The 16609-nt window shown below is 38.8% G+C and overlaps 1 pseudogene; it reads left to right on the top strand.

Moving 5' to 3' along the window:
• The first annotated feature begins 14232 nt into the window (after positions 1–14232).
• Positions 14233–14675, top strand: LOC142848590 (small ribosomal subunit protein eS24 pseudogene; annotated as a pseudogene).
• The last annotated feature ends 1934 nt before the right edge of the window (positions 14676–16609 follow it).

Genomic DNA, 16609 nt, shown 5'->3' with positions numbered 1-16609 from the left:
GAATGTCTTAATACGTATACCATATTTTGAGCTTCCTTCTCCAGCCTCGGCAGGTATGTCTCATTATCTGTCCAGCCCAGACACCCTGTCATGTTCAGGATGAAGAAGATGTAGGCTACATACCCTAGTTCTGAGTTACTGGATTACTGCATTTCCTACCGTTTGGCTCCCTCTGATGAACTCTATTATAAAGAATATCTTCATGTCAACGTCCAGCCTTGTAAACGAACATTCTTTGTTTACATAAGGCTTCTATTTGAGCACAGGTTCTTAGTTTACATGTGTATTGTCTTAGTAATTTCATTAAGGTCCTGGAAAGTCAGAAATTGCTATTTCAATTGTTGTGGCGCTCCTTAGTAACTGAGAGTGACATCAAAAGAACACTCTGCATAAATGCTAGCTAAATTATTCGCCTTCCGTCTCAGATATTTTTAAAGTAGTACATCTGACCTTTAAGACAACATGCTTTTTTTTCTGATAATAGGACTATCTGTGAGAAGCTCTTTTACATGGTATCAGTACGCATTTTATATTTTATTTATTCAAAGAGCAATCCCCACCAATCTCGGCAAGGCCATGATTAGAGTCACGATATTTCTGAAGCCACCTGTCAACACAACTGTGCTTGAATAATTACATTCAGGAATCTATAACCTCGGGCAATTCTGCTTGCTACAGCTATGCCTATGCTGAGATTTTTAGGTATGAGCACATCACCAAGCTAACAATAAAGCTCATGAAACTGAACCTATTATCTGCCAAATGCATCTCCGGATACTTGTATCTTGGAGAGAAGTCAATCATAAAGATACTGACACACATCACACCCCCACTGTCTCTCTACGTACGCACAATATTATTGATGGTAAGTACCAACTAAGGGCTGTCATCAACCATAATCAGCCTGTCTGCATGGAATAGATTGAATTTGCCAACATAAAATAGTCTCACTTTTTACCTACCTGGGTTAAAAAGATGTCTGAGAAGTCTCAGAGTCATAATTCCCACCCTGATGACTATCAGTCACTGATTACAATGGACATTGGGTATTCTTCATGTTTAAAAGGTGTTATGAATAGGAAGGAAATTCACAGCTACTCAGAGACCTTCACAGAGGCTTTTTAAGAAGATTTTTCTTAAAAGTCCAAATCCAAGATAAAATACATAGTGCCCGTTTTTAATGACTCTTAAGTTAGAATATAAATCCCTATTCAGCGTGTGTTAACTCTCGTCAGGATTTTAACTACTGGCCTCTCTTGCCTCTGTAAGTTCTGTATTCAAATCCCTGGTGGAGCCAAGGTGGAGCAGGGGAGAGGGGTTGTAGAATCTCTAGCTGCTGGTTAAAATGAAGATGAATGAAATTAAGAGACAATCTGTGTTCTCCTTCACCCCCAGAGTCTTGTGACAGCTCCCTTCATGTTCTATCCCCTCCTGCAAGAAAGAGACAAATTAGGGGTTTTATTATTTATTCTCAGTGAACATAGAAACCCTGAGGGGAATGTATGGGCTGTCAAACATTAAGACCAAGAAGTGCAATTAGAAACCAGAGTTTGGGTCTTACATGTCTCTGTAAGGGAAAAAAAAGAAAAGAAGAGGAAAGTTAGTAAAAGCGTTAGAGCTACAGAAAATAGAAAATTCATATTCTTAAGCAAAATCTGAGAATTCAAACCCATCCTTCTCATTCAGATTTCATTTTTATCACCCTTGGAATAAAATATAGCAATGCTCAGAAATAGAAGCAAAAATTGGCAGCCTGCTACCAGTGTAAAATGGGTCCAAACACAATAAATGACATTTCTTATCAGCAGTGATCTCTGACATGAGGGAGCGAATTGGCCACACCATGCGCAGTGGAGGTAATGATCACTCTCTCCACCTGCACAAATATATGCTCTGTGATGTATGTGCCTTTGGAGAATACCCACCGGCATATGAAAATCCCCATCAGATGACAAAATACATTATTAAAAATAAATGAAAATTCTATATCCTTGCTTTATAACAGATGGTTCTGCATTGTTGTCTCTGTGCGTGAGTTTGCTTTGTAGCTATGGATACATGAGGGCACAAAGTCCACACCAGGGCCACCAGGTGTCCACTGATCAGATTGCCCCTCATATGGACTTGAAGTGACTCTGGAATTTTTCCTTCATTGACTCTGTGATGTATTTTTTTTATATAAATTTTCTGCAATAAAGCTCTCAGAAACTGACTTAAATACTACAATGGAATTTTACCTGAAAAAAAAAATGGGCCTTTTGGGAGAAGGGTACTTTGACTAGGCATGTAATTGTGATTAATTAATTGCTCTCAGTCTTTATCCTTCCTTTGACATTGCTAACACATGGGTCTAGGATCTAAAATCTGGTGTCAAGGTTATTTTCTGTATTGACATCTGGAAAAAGAGAACCAGAATTACCTGCTTTCCATCTCCTCTCCCTACTCTAATCCTAAGGAAACGATCAATGAGCTAAGCAACCCTCCTTTTTACAGAACCGGGTGTTACGCCTACTTATCTGTGAGCAGCAGGTTTCCAGTCTCTTCCCTATGGGAGCCAAGAGCCAACTTTACCCCACGTTACTACAAACCCTGCCTCCCATAGCCCCCAGTTTACCCCCTGTCCTGAGTTCAGGTAGTCCTACTTCCATAAGGCCCTGTCTGGCTCAGGATACCCTCCTGCCCCAAGCTTGGGTTCCCCAGGACATTGCACTTATCCAGTAATGAAGGCTGGGATTTCATCATTCCCCATCCTTGAGATGTGGATCCATCCTGCAGGGAAAGGCATGAGGGAGTAATTTGAACAACACATTTCATTGATTCCCCCTAAATCCCCTTAAACTCCTCAAAGGAAAATCTGAACTTCTGTGACAGGAAATTCAAGCCTCAGCTTTCCTTTATGCCATGCCAAGCCATAAATCTCCTGACCCTCTGTTTTTCCATTTAAAGAATAGAAAAAGAGATGTTGGTTACCTCCAAGGTATGCACGCCACTAAAGCACTCTTAGGGTTATCTTTCCCCGTTAGTCACTGTGCTTCACAGATATCATAGCTGTGTAGGAAATCTTAGCTCTATTGGTTATCTCCCTTCTCTAGAATCATGAACGCCACCTTTTGCTACCATAAAGCTAGTTCTCAGGTGGGAGGCATTCAGGGAAGTTCCAGCTCAGAGGTCTCTGGTCCTTGTGTTTGAAGTGCATGGTGTCTTCAGAGACTTATCTTCCACTTCTGGGAAGCAATCAAGGGAATAGCCTACAATGTTTTAGGAGTCTGTTGGACAATCCTGACCATCAACTCAAAGAAGAGTTTCTCATGCCTGTTGTTGGGGTTTTTGTTAGATGGTCTTTGGCTCTTGGAGGAAGCATTGTCAGTCCAGATGAGAGGAATTTCCAGGAATTTCCTTAAACTGTGTATGTATATTTATATACCGACTTACATGTATTATAGGTTTTTAGGCAGACTTTTTAAAGACATTTGCTATTATTTACTTCATCTTCTGTGTTTTCATCTTCCCTAATTAGAGCTCCCCCTGCTCTCATTTTTCCCATGCCCAATCAAATCGCTTGTATCTTTACATTCCTCTCTCTATCCATCCCTTCTGTTTTCCTACATAGAACTTAATTTAAATAACAACCACCTACAATGTAAACTATGTCACCCTCACCTTGTCAGTGAAAACCCTCTTTATAATAATATTTTGCTGCCATGTTTTTTCTGTAAACACTTGGAGGTTAAAAGTCAGGCTACTGCTATCACCTTGTGCTTGTTCTTTGCTGCTCCAGCCACCTTGTCTTTTCTCTAAACTCACACAACAGGGTTACTACTGAGTCATCCTCTAAGGAGCCCAGAAACCTTCTCAACAGCCATGATGGTGAAAACACCTGGAAATACATGCTCCCTCATGATGGCCTGTTGAGAACTGTCTTAATTACATTAATTGATATAGAATGGCCAATTTTAATTGTGGGTGGGGCCATCACCTAGGCAAGAGATTCTGGACAGTCTAAAATCGGAAAATTGAGCTTAACATTAACATGCATGCATTCATGTCGTTCTTCTTTGGACTGCGACTATGATGTGATCATCTTGCTGCCGTGGTGGGCTGTGCTTTTTCCTGTGAGCTAAAATTACCCTTTCTCTTATCAGAGCTGCTCTTCTCAGAGGGTTTTACCACAATAATATGAATGAAAGGTGCCAGTGTAGCAAGTGTATAAACTGCATGCTTCCAACTACAAGAAAATCTGGGAGGTCCAGAACTATAGCGAGGTGAGCTGGAGGAGAAGAAAGAGTTAAACCCACAGGGCTGACAGGCAAGTGAATCATTCTGTGTGAAATTATAATGGAGAACACTAGTCTCTAGTTCTGTTGGGGCTAGAGAGATGGTTCATCATCTTCCGAGGTCCTGAGTTTAAGTTCAATTCCCAGAACCCACAAAGTGGCTCATAACGCTCTATAACTGTAGTCCCATGGAATCCAATGGCTTCTACTATTGTAAGACGCATACACAGACAAAACACCCACATACACAAAATGTGTGAATAAATAAGTTTTTTAAAAAAGAAGTAGAGTTGTAATCTGTATTCATTCATTAATAATCATGCACTGACCTGTCCCGTTAATCATAACAGGTCCTCCACCCCCACTGGATTACAGGAAGAGTAGAAAAATGTAGACAGAAGAGTGCGGAATCCATGATGTTCAATTTTCCTGTAAACATGCAATGATTTTAAAAGAAAAAAATCAATTAATTGCCAATTAAAAACTCATTGGAAAGACCAGTTTTAGCACTAATTTAGGCTTTTAAAGCTAACTTACAATGACTGACTAGTGTCTTGTATACCAGCAACACCTAATCTTTATATAGTCTGTTACTGTTTCATCCTCAGATGATGTAATTTAGGCAAAAGAGTGAACAATTAGCCCAGGTATGTTTGACACATGTGATATGAACCAAAAACTGTTGCTTTTCTTGACTAGATTTGTTATCTGTTGAACTGGAACAAAGAGAAAATACCTCTATCATCTATCCATCTATCTATCTATCTCCCTCTCCCTCCCCTTCTCACTCCTCCTCCACCTCCCTCCTCTCCTTTTGGTGGAGGGTGTTGAATGCTTGTTGTGCATTCATATATGCATGCGGATATACATTCACATGCATATGGAGACCAGAAGTCATCATCAGATTCTTTCCTACAAGACTCCCACTAAGCCATCTATTGGCTGGCTGGTCGGTCAGCACATTCTCAGGATCCTCCTGACTTCGCCTCCTAGTTCTAGGGTTACAGATGAATACCAACACATCTTACCTCTGTCTTCATGACTTTAAGTACTGAGCCATTCCAGCAGCAGAGATGCCTGATGGCAAGAGGGTGCTGCAAACACGTGAGGAATGCCACGGGACCCAGATACTCGTGGCAATGAAACCATAGAAAAATGTTAAATTGCCTTCCAGTTTTAAAGAATAAAATCATGAATTTGTCTAAAATAGTGGCGCGTCCTATTTTTCAGCCTCCAGGCACTGCAGAGCCGTTATTTGGTATTATTCAGAATAGAATTATTTCTCCTGAGAGATTCTAGAGTCATATTTAATAGCATTAATTAGGCCCTATCTGACTCATAAAACCTTTATGTCAAGCAATAAACCTAAGTAAATTTCTAGATAAACCGCGCATTGATTAAGGCATCAGAGGGTGTCATAACTTTCTGGTTCCACACAGCACCTGCTGCATCATCATTCAGTCATCTACCAGGACCTGTTGCAAATTGTCACTAAACCTCGTCATTAACATACTTGACTCGCTCAGAAGACACCATCAGAACACGGAGTAATGCCATGGGTATGAGAGATTTTGTAAACACAGTTCTTTCAGGCATTCCCTGGTGAGAAATTTTAACTGCCTTCAGCTGTGTTCGTATCCTTGGGATCTTGCTGGCTGGGAAATATCTTGACTCTGAAAGTGGTGGAATTTATATTTTTGTCACATAAGTGAGCCACGGCAAGCCAAGTCAGTAGCATTTCATAGGCTCAGTTGAGATTGCTCCTTAAATTGAAAAAGATTCTGTGTGTTGATTTACAATTCAGCCATGCTAACAAAAAAGTTTCCCGTTTCCGTATTTCACCAAGTACAAAGTTTAAAATGTGCCTTCCAGGTTTGTTAATAGGAAAATAGGGTGTTGGCTATTCTTACACATTCTCGGATGCATGTGGATAGTGTACAATAGTGCATCTTTGAAAACAAACAAACTGTACATGACCACAGCTTGTTGTTACAAGAACAATAGTGTCTGTGTTTGAAAAAAGTGAATTAGAAGTTAATTTTTATACCATTTTAATTTCTTATTTATTTTATTTTTTTAAAAAAGAAAACAAGCTATCTTTTTAATTATACATACAAATCCCAGCTCCCACTCCCTCCCCTCCTCCCCTTCCCTCCACCTCCCCCACACACACCCCCATCCACGGGAGTTAATTTTTAATCTTTAGTTTGGGGTTGAGAATTAAACAGAATAATAAAACCAAAAACATTTACAGAAATAACTTAGAGTCAGTGCTGACTTGCTTAAGCGAGACGTGTTGACTTCGCTTAAGCAATCTAGCTATATTCACAAAGTAATGCAGAAATGGTTGTGCAAATAGACCTTTTCATTACACAGAGAGAAAATCATATCATCAATTTAATCTCTACACAACCGTCTTTAAATTTTGGTCATGTGCTAGTGTCTGAAACAGAGTTAGCAAAGTGCACAGAAACACCTCTGAATAAATTGTAAAACTTCGGGTGCACCTGAGGATTTGTGGCCAGAGCATACTGTCGGTATGCAGCGCCCTCTGCTGGCCGACAGAATAACACATGGTCATAAAATCTGCGCTTTATTCCTTTTTAGCAAGAGTGAGCAGGGATGCTAATATTCTTTGGAATTAGAACTATAATTCTAGGTAATCACCACTCACCTCTGTAGTTTCTTTATCAAATAAATGTTTTATTTTATGGAACAAAACTAATAATAGCTGATATGTGCAAAGAAATAGCCACTACAAAAAAGTAGTGGACATTTTTAGAGTACACGTTTAGACTTCGGTGTCTGTTCAAGTTTAAGGTCACTTACGTCATCTTCCATCTATTCATCAACGTAACTTGCCCTCTGCAATGTTGCACAACTGCTTCCTGTAGCAGTGACCAATTTCTCCCTGACTCTATGAGCTTGTATCTTTACCGCTGGGACCGGAGCTTATCGCAACGACAGGCATGTGTTGTTCACATTGGATGCTCTTAATTCTGTAATAATTCTGCAATTTTTCCCATTTCATTTTTTTTAACATTTTTTTTATTGATAAAAGAAGAATAAAGAAAAAAAAACAAATTTCCACCTCCTCCCAGCCTCCCCTTTCCCTCCCCCTCCTCCCACTCTTCTCCCTCTCCTCCCACTCTTCTCCCCCTCCTCCCACCCCTCTCCCCTTCCCCCCACTCCTCTCCCCCTCTCTCTCCAGTCCAAAGAGCAGTCAGGGTTCCCTGCCCTGTGGTAAGTCCTAGGTCCTCCCCCCTCCGTCCATATCTAGGAAGGTGAACATCCAGACTGGCTAGGCTCCCACCAAGCCAGCAGATTGCGTAGGATCAAAACTGCGTGCCATTGTCCTTGGCGTCTCATCAGCCCTCATGGGGGAGATGGGGAGAGAAAAGGTAGAAGGGAAGGAGGGGGGACTTGGGGAAATAGGAGGATCGGGATAAAGGAAGGTTGGATAGGGGAGCACGGAATCCCATTTCATTTTTCAAACTGTTAGTTGTAGTGGGGACTAAAGAAACTCATAAAGTTCTTTTCAAAGTTTTGAAAGTAAGCTATTGAATCATCTGTCCAAAATGGGACATGTAAGTCAAGGCACAAGGAATGTTGAAGAAGAGGAGCGTCCGTTCATCAATAAGAGTCAGGAAAAGGTGTGTGTTGTAGAATTCTGACTTCTGGGGTGATGGGGCTGCTGCACTTAAACTTTTAGCAGCTGTGATTACCTGCATAAGACCTGAACACCCAGATCTGATTATGATTATGATTGTGACTTACATTTGAAAGTTATATTACACTTCTGGGGGCCAGGACAGTTTTGTAATCTCATCACTAGAACATATGTCACAATACTGAAGATTCTAGCTTTATGAGTATTTCTTTCAGAGGGGAATGTTGTTTCTGGGAAATCAATGAGTTTAAATAGGGCTACTTATGAGAGCATGGGCAAGGAGTCATTTCAACCAGTGGCTTACAGCACTGAATAACACACCCACATATACATTCTCTCTCTCTCTCTCTCTCTCTCTCTCATACACACACTCTCTCTCTCACTCCCTCACACACACATGCACACACACATACTCTCTCACACACATGTACACACATTCTTTCTTTCTCTCTCTCTTTCTCACACACACATGCAAACTCTCATGCACAAACACACATGCACACATGCACACACACTCTCTCTCACTCTCTCACACGCACACACACTATCTCTCACACACTCACATGCACAGCTCACCACCATAAACTTCTTACAGATTCTCTGAAGATGCATTAACTGAACAACGACTGTCAGCTAGATGTGAACTCAACATGAACATGTCCATGGATACAGGTAACGTAAAGCAACGTGAAACAAAAATTACTTACAGTGCAGAAAAGAACCTGAATACAAGGTCTGTCGTACTCAAAAACTGGATGTGTGACTTACATAAATTCAAGAAGTCATGGAACCCACCTTCCTAATCCTCACTTCGATTGATGTGGCCCTGTAAAGTATTTCCATATGGTCCGCAGCAACACTGTGATGCGTTGTATACATAGTCCGAGAAAGATCTCCAAGACTTTTTTCTCTGAGTAGTGAAATATAATCTCAGCTGACAAGAGTCAGAAGCTTACTAGATGAATTATTTGTGTATCAGAGTTTGCTCACTTTAATGAATTGTGATAATTTTTCCTTAACAGTAAAAACTATCACAAATTGGAAGGTGATATTTTAAGCCAGAACAAATTGTAACATGCTTAAGCTACCTCATACTATGGAATCATTCTTGTTTACTTAATCAACAGCATGGATGTATTTGCTTAAGAACATGTTTATGTAAATAGTTTCCCCATTTAAAATGAAATATTTCTGCAAAATATGCTGCCTAGTGAGTCATTCCTTTACTTAAATGTTATTTGTAATACGTTCACTCAATGATGTGAGTTGAAATTGTCATAAAATCCACACTTATGTGTAAAGACTCTAGAAGACACATTCATGATTGTGAAGAATTAAAACATTGCAGATCCAAAGGCAAAGTCTCCTGAGCCCTTGTTGGTTCTCTTAAAAACCATTCATTGCTTACCTCTCTGACTGACCAGCAGCCATGTGACTACCAAGTAAATCCTTTTGTAAAGTACTAACTTAACAGATAACCAGCTTCCAAGACCCAAATGCTAGGAATATTATCAGACAGCATCTGAGACAAAGGGCCAAATTTGCCCCCAATACTGGTCACCCACCTACCTGATAATTCCGCTGATCAATTTGAAAAGTGTTTTGATTTGTGCCATTCTATTGGTCAGTATCTGTAGAAATTGCACAAAACTGTTTCCATGTTGACATATGGTGTTGGGAGCAATATGAATCTGTGTTCTGAGGTCATGGTGGTTCATAATTGTCTCATAAATAAACTACTTCTAATTCTTTTTTGGTGAGTACTATATTTTCACCAAAGTATGTATGAATTTATCACAACACGGTTTTCCATTTCCTTCAACAGTAGATAATGATACAGAGTTCAACTTTCCCAACTGAATAAAGATGGCTTTTGCAGTAATTTTTTTCTTTGTCTATCAAAACTTCTCTTCTTGGGGATAATTTTCCACAGCCTTAAAACTATTGATCAAAATGAAAATCCCCCAAGTCTCTTCAAATACCATACAATAACTATTAACTACACAAACAAAACTATTACAGGAGGTGTTTTAAAGAGAAAAAAAGTTGTTCAGGACCTTTCTTTTGTAGAAGCAGAAGGGGGCTGCTCTCGGGGCTTAGCCTTGAGCCTACAGAGCAGCGTGTCTCTCTGGGTACACACACAGAGATCCTCAGTTTTCTTCAGAGTGGATTGTGACTCTACACAACCCCAAACCCAGACCAGTTGTTGGCTAGCAGACTCTTGTCAGTGGTCCCTTGAGCCACCCTGCTGACTTTTACATCATTTTCCATTTTGTCTGTGTGAGACAGGATCCACTATGTCGTCTAGACCGTCCTAAAGCTCACATCCTGATTCAACACAACAAGCATGGAGATTACAAGCATGCACCCATTGATTTCTATAACTAGTTTATATCCAAAGATTTGCCTGTGTTGTTCCTACGTTCCTCTGACTGTGTTCCTCAGTACTGACACTGACTGTGGGCAGTCCTTCACCATTGAGGAAATGATTAAACAGAAAGTCTTTTGTACATATTCTAAAAGCTTGTAGTTGTTTTAACAAAAGACAAAAAACGGGACGCCGCTTGGTTTTGAAACAGTTCAAATCTTGGGTGTGTTGTTGCCAAATTGTGAGAGAGTTCAATCCAAACTTTGCATATCACAGGGACCAGAGTTCAGCGGAACATAAGTGTGTGTGTGTTTATATACACGTGTATAATTCAAAATGTGTAATGTATATGTGTATATATATCATATATGTGCATATATGTGATTTATATATATAAGAATACAATAGAGCTATGTAATGTATATTTATTAAACATGTACATTGATATCTAGTTTTCTCTAGTGGTCACAGATGGCCTTTGGGTGGCTTGTTTAAAACATTCACACTCAGATTCGATGTTTATCAGTATACACAAATGGCATGCAGTGCAGAAGCGCAGGTGGAAGCCCATGGTAGTAGACAAGATGGTTTCTTCTTTCTCTCTGGAGATGTGTAATTGGTGATTGTGACAAACTAGATATTAATTAACAAGCAAAAGATTTTATCATGAAATGGAAAATAGCTGGAAGCAATAATAGAAAGGAAACAAAACCCACTGAATCAATCCGGAAAGTCCCCTGCTAATGGAGCAGAGAAATGGAGAATAACATGGGAAATGGCCCTGTATATAGGGATGAATCAGGCATATGAAACTGACAAGATTCTCAGGGTCCCTTAACTGGGTCCTCAGGATCACAGGGAAGAACTTGGATTTGCCCCAGGAAAATAACTGCTTTACATGAGTAAATGATATGGTATTATACATGAATAATATCTATACATTATATAGATATGTGTAACATACCTGTATGCTATACTATATAAACACTATACTATATAAATCTATTGTGTGTCTGCCAGACCTAGACAGGGAAAAGGAATAAAATAAATAAAATTCAGATAGTTAGTGGGGTTTTAGACTGTTACAGTCAGATAAAATGAAGCCCATGGTATCCATCAGAGAAGTATTTAAGATATAGAAATGACACTTTGTTCATGTACAGCTAGGAAACTGAGAAACTGACAGTAATGCCCATTCTCTGGCTTAGCCATTTGGATGATGATTTGATTTAGATTGTGATGTCTAGGAAAAGAATAAAACTATGAAGGGCTTAGGAAAAAAATGGGGTGTTTGAACAACACTATAAAGTACATCTGAGAATTCTAAAGACAAAGTCAGGCTGACACGGATCATACTAGAATGCAGCTCTCTTCCCACTTAGCAAACACAGATTACACAGCAAGTCATATAAAAGGCAAAATATTGTGAAATGTTTCAATATCATCTAGCAACACCCCTCCTGTGGAACCTGTACCATAAAACACTGCCAACTGCCTTCTTAAAACCTTAGTTTGATTGCCAATTCTCTTTTCAAAAATTTTTGATAAATCCCTGATTTATTAAATAAAAATCAAAATTCAAAGAATTTAAATTAATATCTTTGATGATCGCCCTTAAATGTTTTTTTCACTTGGTGATTCTCTACAAACCCCAACAAATTAAGACAGTCTCACCTCTCCTAGAAATTCCCCCAATGACACATTTAATCGTTCATTCATTCATAATTGGTTCATTCTCTTCTGTTTTCCTTTGCATTTTACCTCCTTGCCTTCGTCTCACTTGGCTCACCATTATTAACAATGAAGAATCACACCAACAGCCTATCTCATGATATCTTCACAATTCCAGCACACACATCATGTGCAAGAGCAGGGATTAGGAGATTTGGAGTTGTAGACAAAGCTTTGGCATTTGAAGCCCAGGATAAGAACTAGCCTTGCATTTTCTGAACCATGTCTTAAGCTAGTTTATTCACATTCATGGACTCAGACTTAATGCTTTATGAAATATAAATATATTTCCAAATTCTAGTGGCAATTACATTTCCAAACTTTCCTAACCAAATGAGAGCACTTATGTGAGGTTCTTAATCATTCTGGCTTGTGTATCTTTTGGATAAATAAAAGGGATGCAGCATTTCATGTCTAAATATAAGTTCACATTCTAATTTTGAGTATTTTTGCATGTAGTCATCATCACCTCATAAATATTATTTCTCAGAATTGAGTGTAATCATGAAGCTAGGAATCCTTGCTTCAAAAGAAACATATGCTTCTGCCCACGACCATTATATTATATTATATTATATACAATTTACATACATTTTATCACCTTTATTAGAAGCCATTGTTTACTTTTCATTCATTTTAATATGTTTTAAACTTTATCACAAAACAATATACTTAGCCTAGTCCCAACAGTAATTGAATTGATGACTAATTAGTGAGTCCATCAAAATTATTCTTGATATTGAGAAAACTGAAAATAAGAAGTAAATAGAGTGGTCTAAGGAAGAAGAGGGCATTGTCACCTAATTGATTCCCTTACCACTCACCTAGTCATAAAAACACACATTGACAATTTCCATTCTCTTTCTCCTTGGACCCCTCAGTAGATCTTGTCTCTATGTTTGGTCTATATTGTTCCTTTTGCCATGAATATTTACCTGACCCCTAATACCTACCACTAACCCTCAGCACAACTTAAAGAGGAAACCAAAATTAAAATATCTAAAACAAACAGATAGGCAATTTCAAAACTCCAAAAGAAAAAAAAAACATGATGAATATTTACTATTGCATTTGTGAGCAACCAAAGTTGACTCTGTCCACTAATAACACCCTTTATCTTCTAGTCAGTAAAACGCAATTTCTGCTTGGCCTCAAAACGTATATTCCTGAATCCATTTGAATCCTTTTTTTAAATATCCCCTTTTTAAATACATTGAAATTACCAAGAGCTGTTAAAAGTCCTTATAAAAGAAATATGTTCTGTGACAAGATGGTTCAGTAAGTAGAGGTATTTGTCACACAGACCTGGTGGCCTGAGTCTGAACCACATGAAGGTGAAGGGAAATAGCCCACTCCATAAAGTTGTCCTCTGACCTATACATATTCCATGTGGCACATCATGCACACAGATACACAGTAATTACAAAAAACAATTTAAAGAAGTAGATGTTTTCATTGTACTGGTGCCAGCTTCCTCCAACCCTTCATTTTGCCTCTTATAATAATAAAAAACAGGTATATTTATTGAAATTTTATTGTTTTCCCATAATAGTATTAATTAATACTAATAATAATGCTATGTCATTCTTCCCAGTTTAGGGAAGAGTAAATGGAAGTTTGATGAGGTTGAGTCGTTTGTGCAGGTATTTCGCATCCCATGTACATGTAGCAACACAGTTTGGGGCTGCATTTATGTGACTCAAAAGTCTTACACATTAGTTTATAAGGACAATGATCCATTAGATGGCACCACCCTCTTATTGCTAATATAATTCCTGACTACTACATATTTCAAGATTCAGATTCTTGGATGTCTGTTGTCAAAATCTTTGTCAAGGATATCCGCCAGTGTCCTCATTTACAACCAAAGACTAGTCCCGATACTAGTAGAGATTGTGTGCTCCAGACAACATTCTTTTTGTAGGTCTTTGTTTGCTTAGTTTTATTGTTTCTAAATGGATCAAAAACCTCAACATAAAACCAACCATACTAAACCTTATAGAGAAGAAAGTTGGAAGTAGTACACTTGAACGCATTGGCACAGGAGATCACTTCCTAAATATAACACCAGTAGCACAGACCCTAAGAGCAACAATTAATAAATGGGACTTCCTGAAACTGAGAAGCTTCTGTAAAACAAAGGACATGTTCAACAAGACAAAACGATCTTTTCCTGCTTTGCAGCAGTCATCACGAATGACACAGTAACAATCTGGACCCAGAAGTTCATGACCAATCATCTGCTTCAAAGAAAACAGATGGTTATTGATGTCCTTCACCCTGGGAAGGCAACAGTACCAAAGTCAGAAATTCGGGAGAAGTTAGCCAAAATGTACAAAACCGCACCAGATGTCATCTTTGTATTTGGATTCAGAACTGATTTTGGTGGTGGGAAAACAACTGGATTTGGCATGATCTATGATTTTCTCGATTATATAAAGAAGAATGAGCCCAAACATAGACTTGCAAGACATGGCCTTTATGAGAAGAAAAACACCTCCCAAAAACAGTGAAAGGAACTCAAGAATAGAATGAAGAAGGTAAGGGGGAATGTGAAGGCCAATGTTGGTGCTGGCAAAAAGCCAAAGGAGTAGATCCACAGTGACTTGGTCTGCTATGATATGCAGACAATTCCCCACAGGGCAAATAAAGTAAAAGCTTGTGTGTCTGGAGTCTGCAGTTTATTGGGTATTAGAAGTATCAGGTGCTGAGCTAGAGAGATGGCTCAGGTTAAGAGCATTGACTACTCTTCCAGAGATCCTGAGTTCACTTTCCAGCAACCACGTGGTGGCTCACAGCCATCTATAATGAGATCTGGTACCCTCTACTGGTGTGCAGGCAAAATACTTCATTCATAATAAATAAATATTTTTTGAAAGAAAAAAGACAAAACAGCAGCCTACAGAATTGAAAATGATCTTCAGCAATCCCACAATGCACAGAGGGCTTATCTCCAAAATATACAGAGAATTCAAGAAACTTGCTATCAAAAGAACAAATGATCCAATAAAAAAAATAATGGTACATACCAAAATGAAGGGACTCTCAACAGATGAATCTAAAATGGCTGAAAGACACTTAAGGAAATGCTCAACATCCTTAGTCATCAGAAAAATGTAAATCAAAACAGCTCTAAGATTCCATCCTGTCTGTAGCTCTTAATGTCTTTACAAAAAATGAAGATTCTGTCCTTATGCTTCTAAACCTTTGCTTGTGGTGGATCGCAAAAGAACAGATGATCAGTAAATAAGAAGGCCACATTAGTGGGAGGTTTAATGAGATGCTGATGAGCAATCTTCTTTTCAAAGGTTAATAACTGGGAATGCTTCCAAGCCACTATTTCATTTCTGAGTATGAACTTCTCACACTTTGATATTGCACATCAGTCAGAATTCAGGACTACTGTTGCAGGAGTTGCCTATAGCCATTGGTGACAATTTAGAAACATTAATGCTAATCATGACCATACGCTGCTCACACAGAATCCCTTAAGAGAATTCCTCTATAGAATTATTAGCTATATTTTTACTTAAGATTGTATCTGTTTTTCCTTTCAATTTTAGCTATATTTTTACTTAAGACTGTATACATTTTTTTCCTTTCACATTTGTGTCTTTAGTACTGAAGAAAGAACCAGCCTAATCCTATGCTAATCCTAAAAGCTGTAATCCTCTTTATATTTTCAAATCTATTATCATTGTGTGAATGATATTTAAACAACCATCCTCTCCTCTATTTTACAAGTCAAAAAGACTTCCCACAGACCTGTAGCCTCACAGCATACCCAGATCTAGGAGCCCTCTGCCTAGTCAATCTAAAATGAGAAAAAGATTGGATCTGAAGCAGCTGCCAGCCCTAGTCTTTTTAAGGTGACGACCCCTAGCCCTGTGTACTAGCTATGGAACACCAGTTGCCAACAGTGGGTCTCTGTGTAAGTCTCTGCTCCCTCAACAGTAGGACACTCCTACTTGGTTTATCAGCTGTAACAGCCAGCAGGCATTCCATTGTAGGTAGGAGTCTCAAAAGTGCAATAACAGAAGCAGAGCTGGCAGAAGCCTCCCCTACATAATTGAATCTGAGCTCTCTGGGAGTTCACTGCTTCGAGCCTGGACCGAAGTCAAGCTTGGCCTCTCCTCACTGGTCTGTAACTGAATCTGGTCTTGTAATTATGCCTGCAACCATGCCAAACTCCATCTGTGTCTTACAACTGGGAATTGAAGGAGGGAAGCGAGATCCTTTTCATTGACAGGAACTCCTAACAAACTGACACACTCTACAGGATCAGTGACTTTCATGATGTCGTAAATGATCATCAATTCCTCAATAACGAAGTTTCAGAGAACCTATTTTATATGAGGTGGTATGCTAAAGTTTACTAAAATTTAACACCAATGTTTAACTAACTATCATTGACAATGAATTCACAAGCTGTGTCAGGCATGGTCTTGTTTATACACTTCCATGTGGATCTGGAGAAAATTCAATCTTTATCAATCGACCAAATTTCAATAAAAAAAATTTCAGGTAAAATATTTCAGTCTGTGAAATAGATTTTGAATAAATTAT

This window comes from Microtus pennsylvanicus, chromosome 4 (genome assembly GCF_037038515.1).
Source record: "Microtus pennsylvanicus isolate mMicPen1 chromosome 4, mMicPen1.hap1, whole genome shotgun sequence".
NCBI lineage: Eukaryota > Metazoa > Chordata > Mammalia > Rodentia > Cricetidae > Microtus > Microtus pennsylvanicus.
The sequence above is the reverse complement of the archived record's forward strand: the minus strand, read 5'-3'. Positions and strand labels throughout refer to the sequence as shown.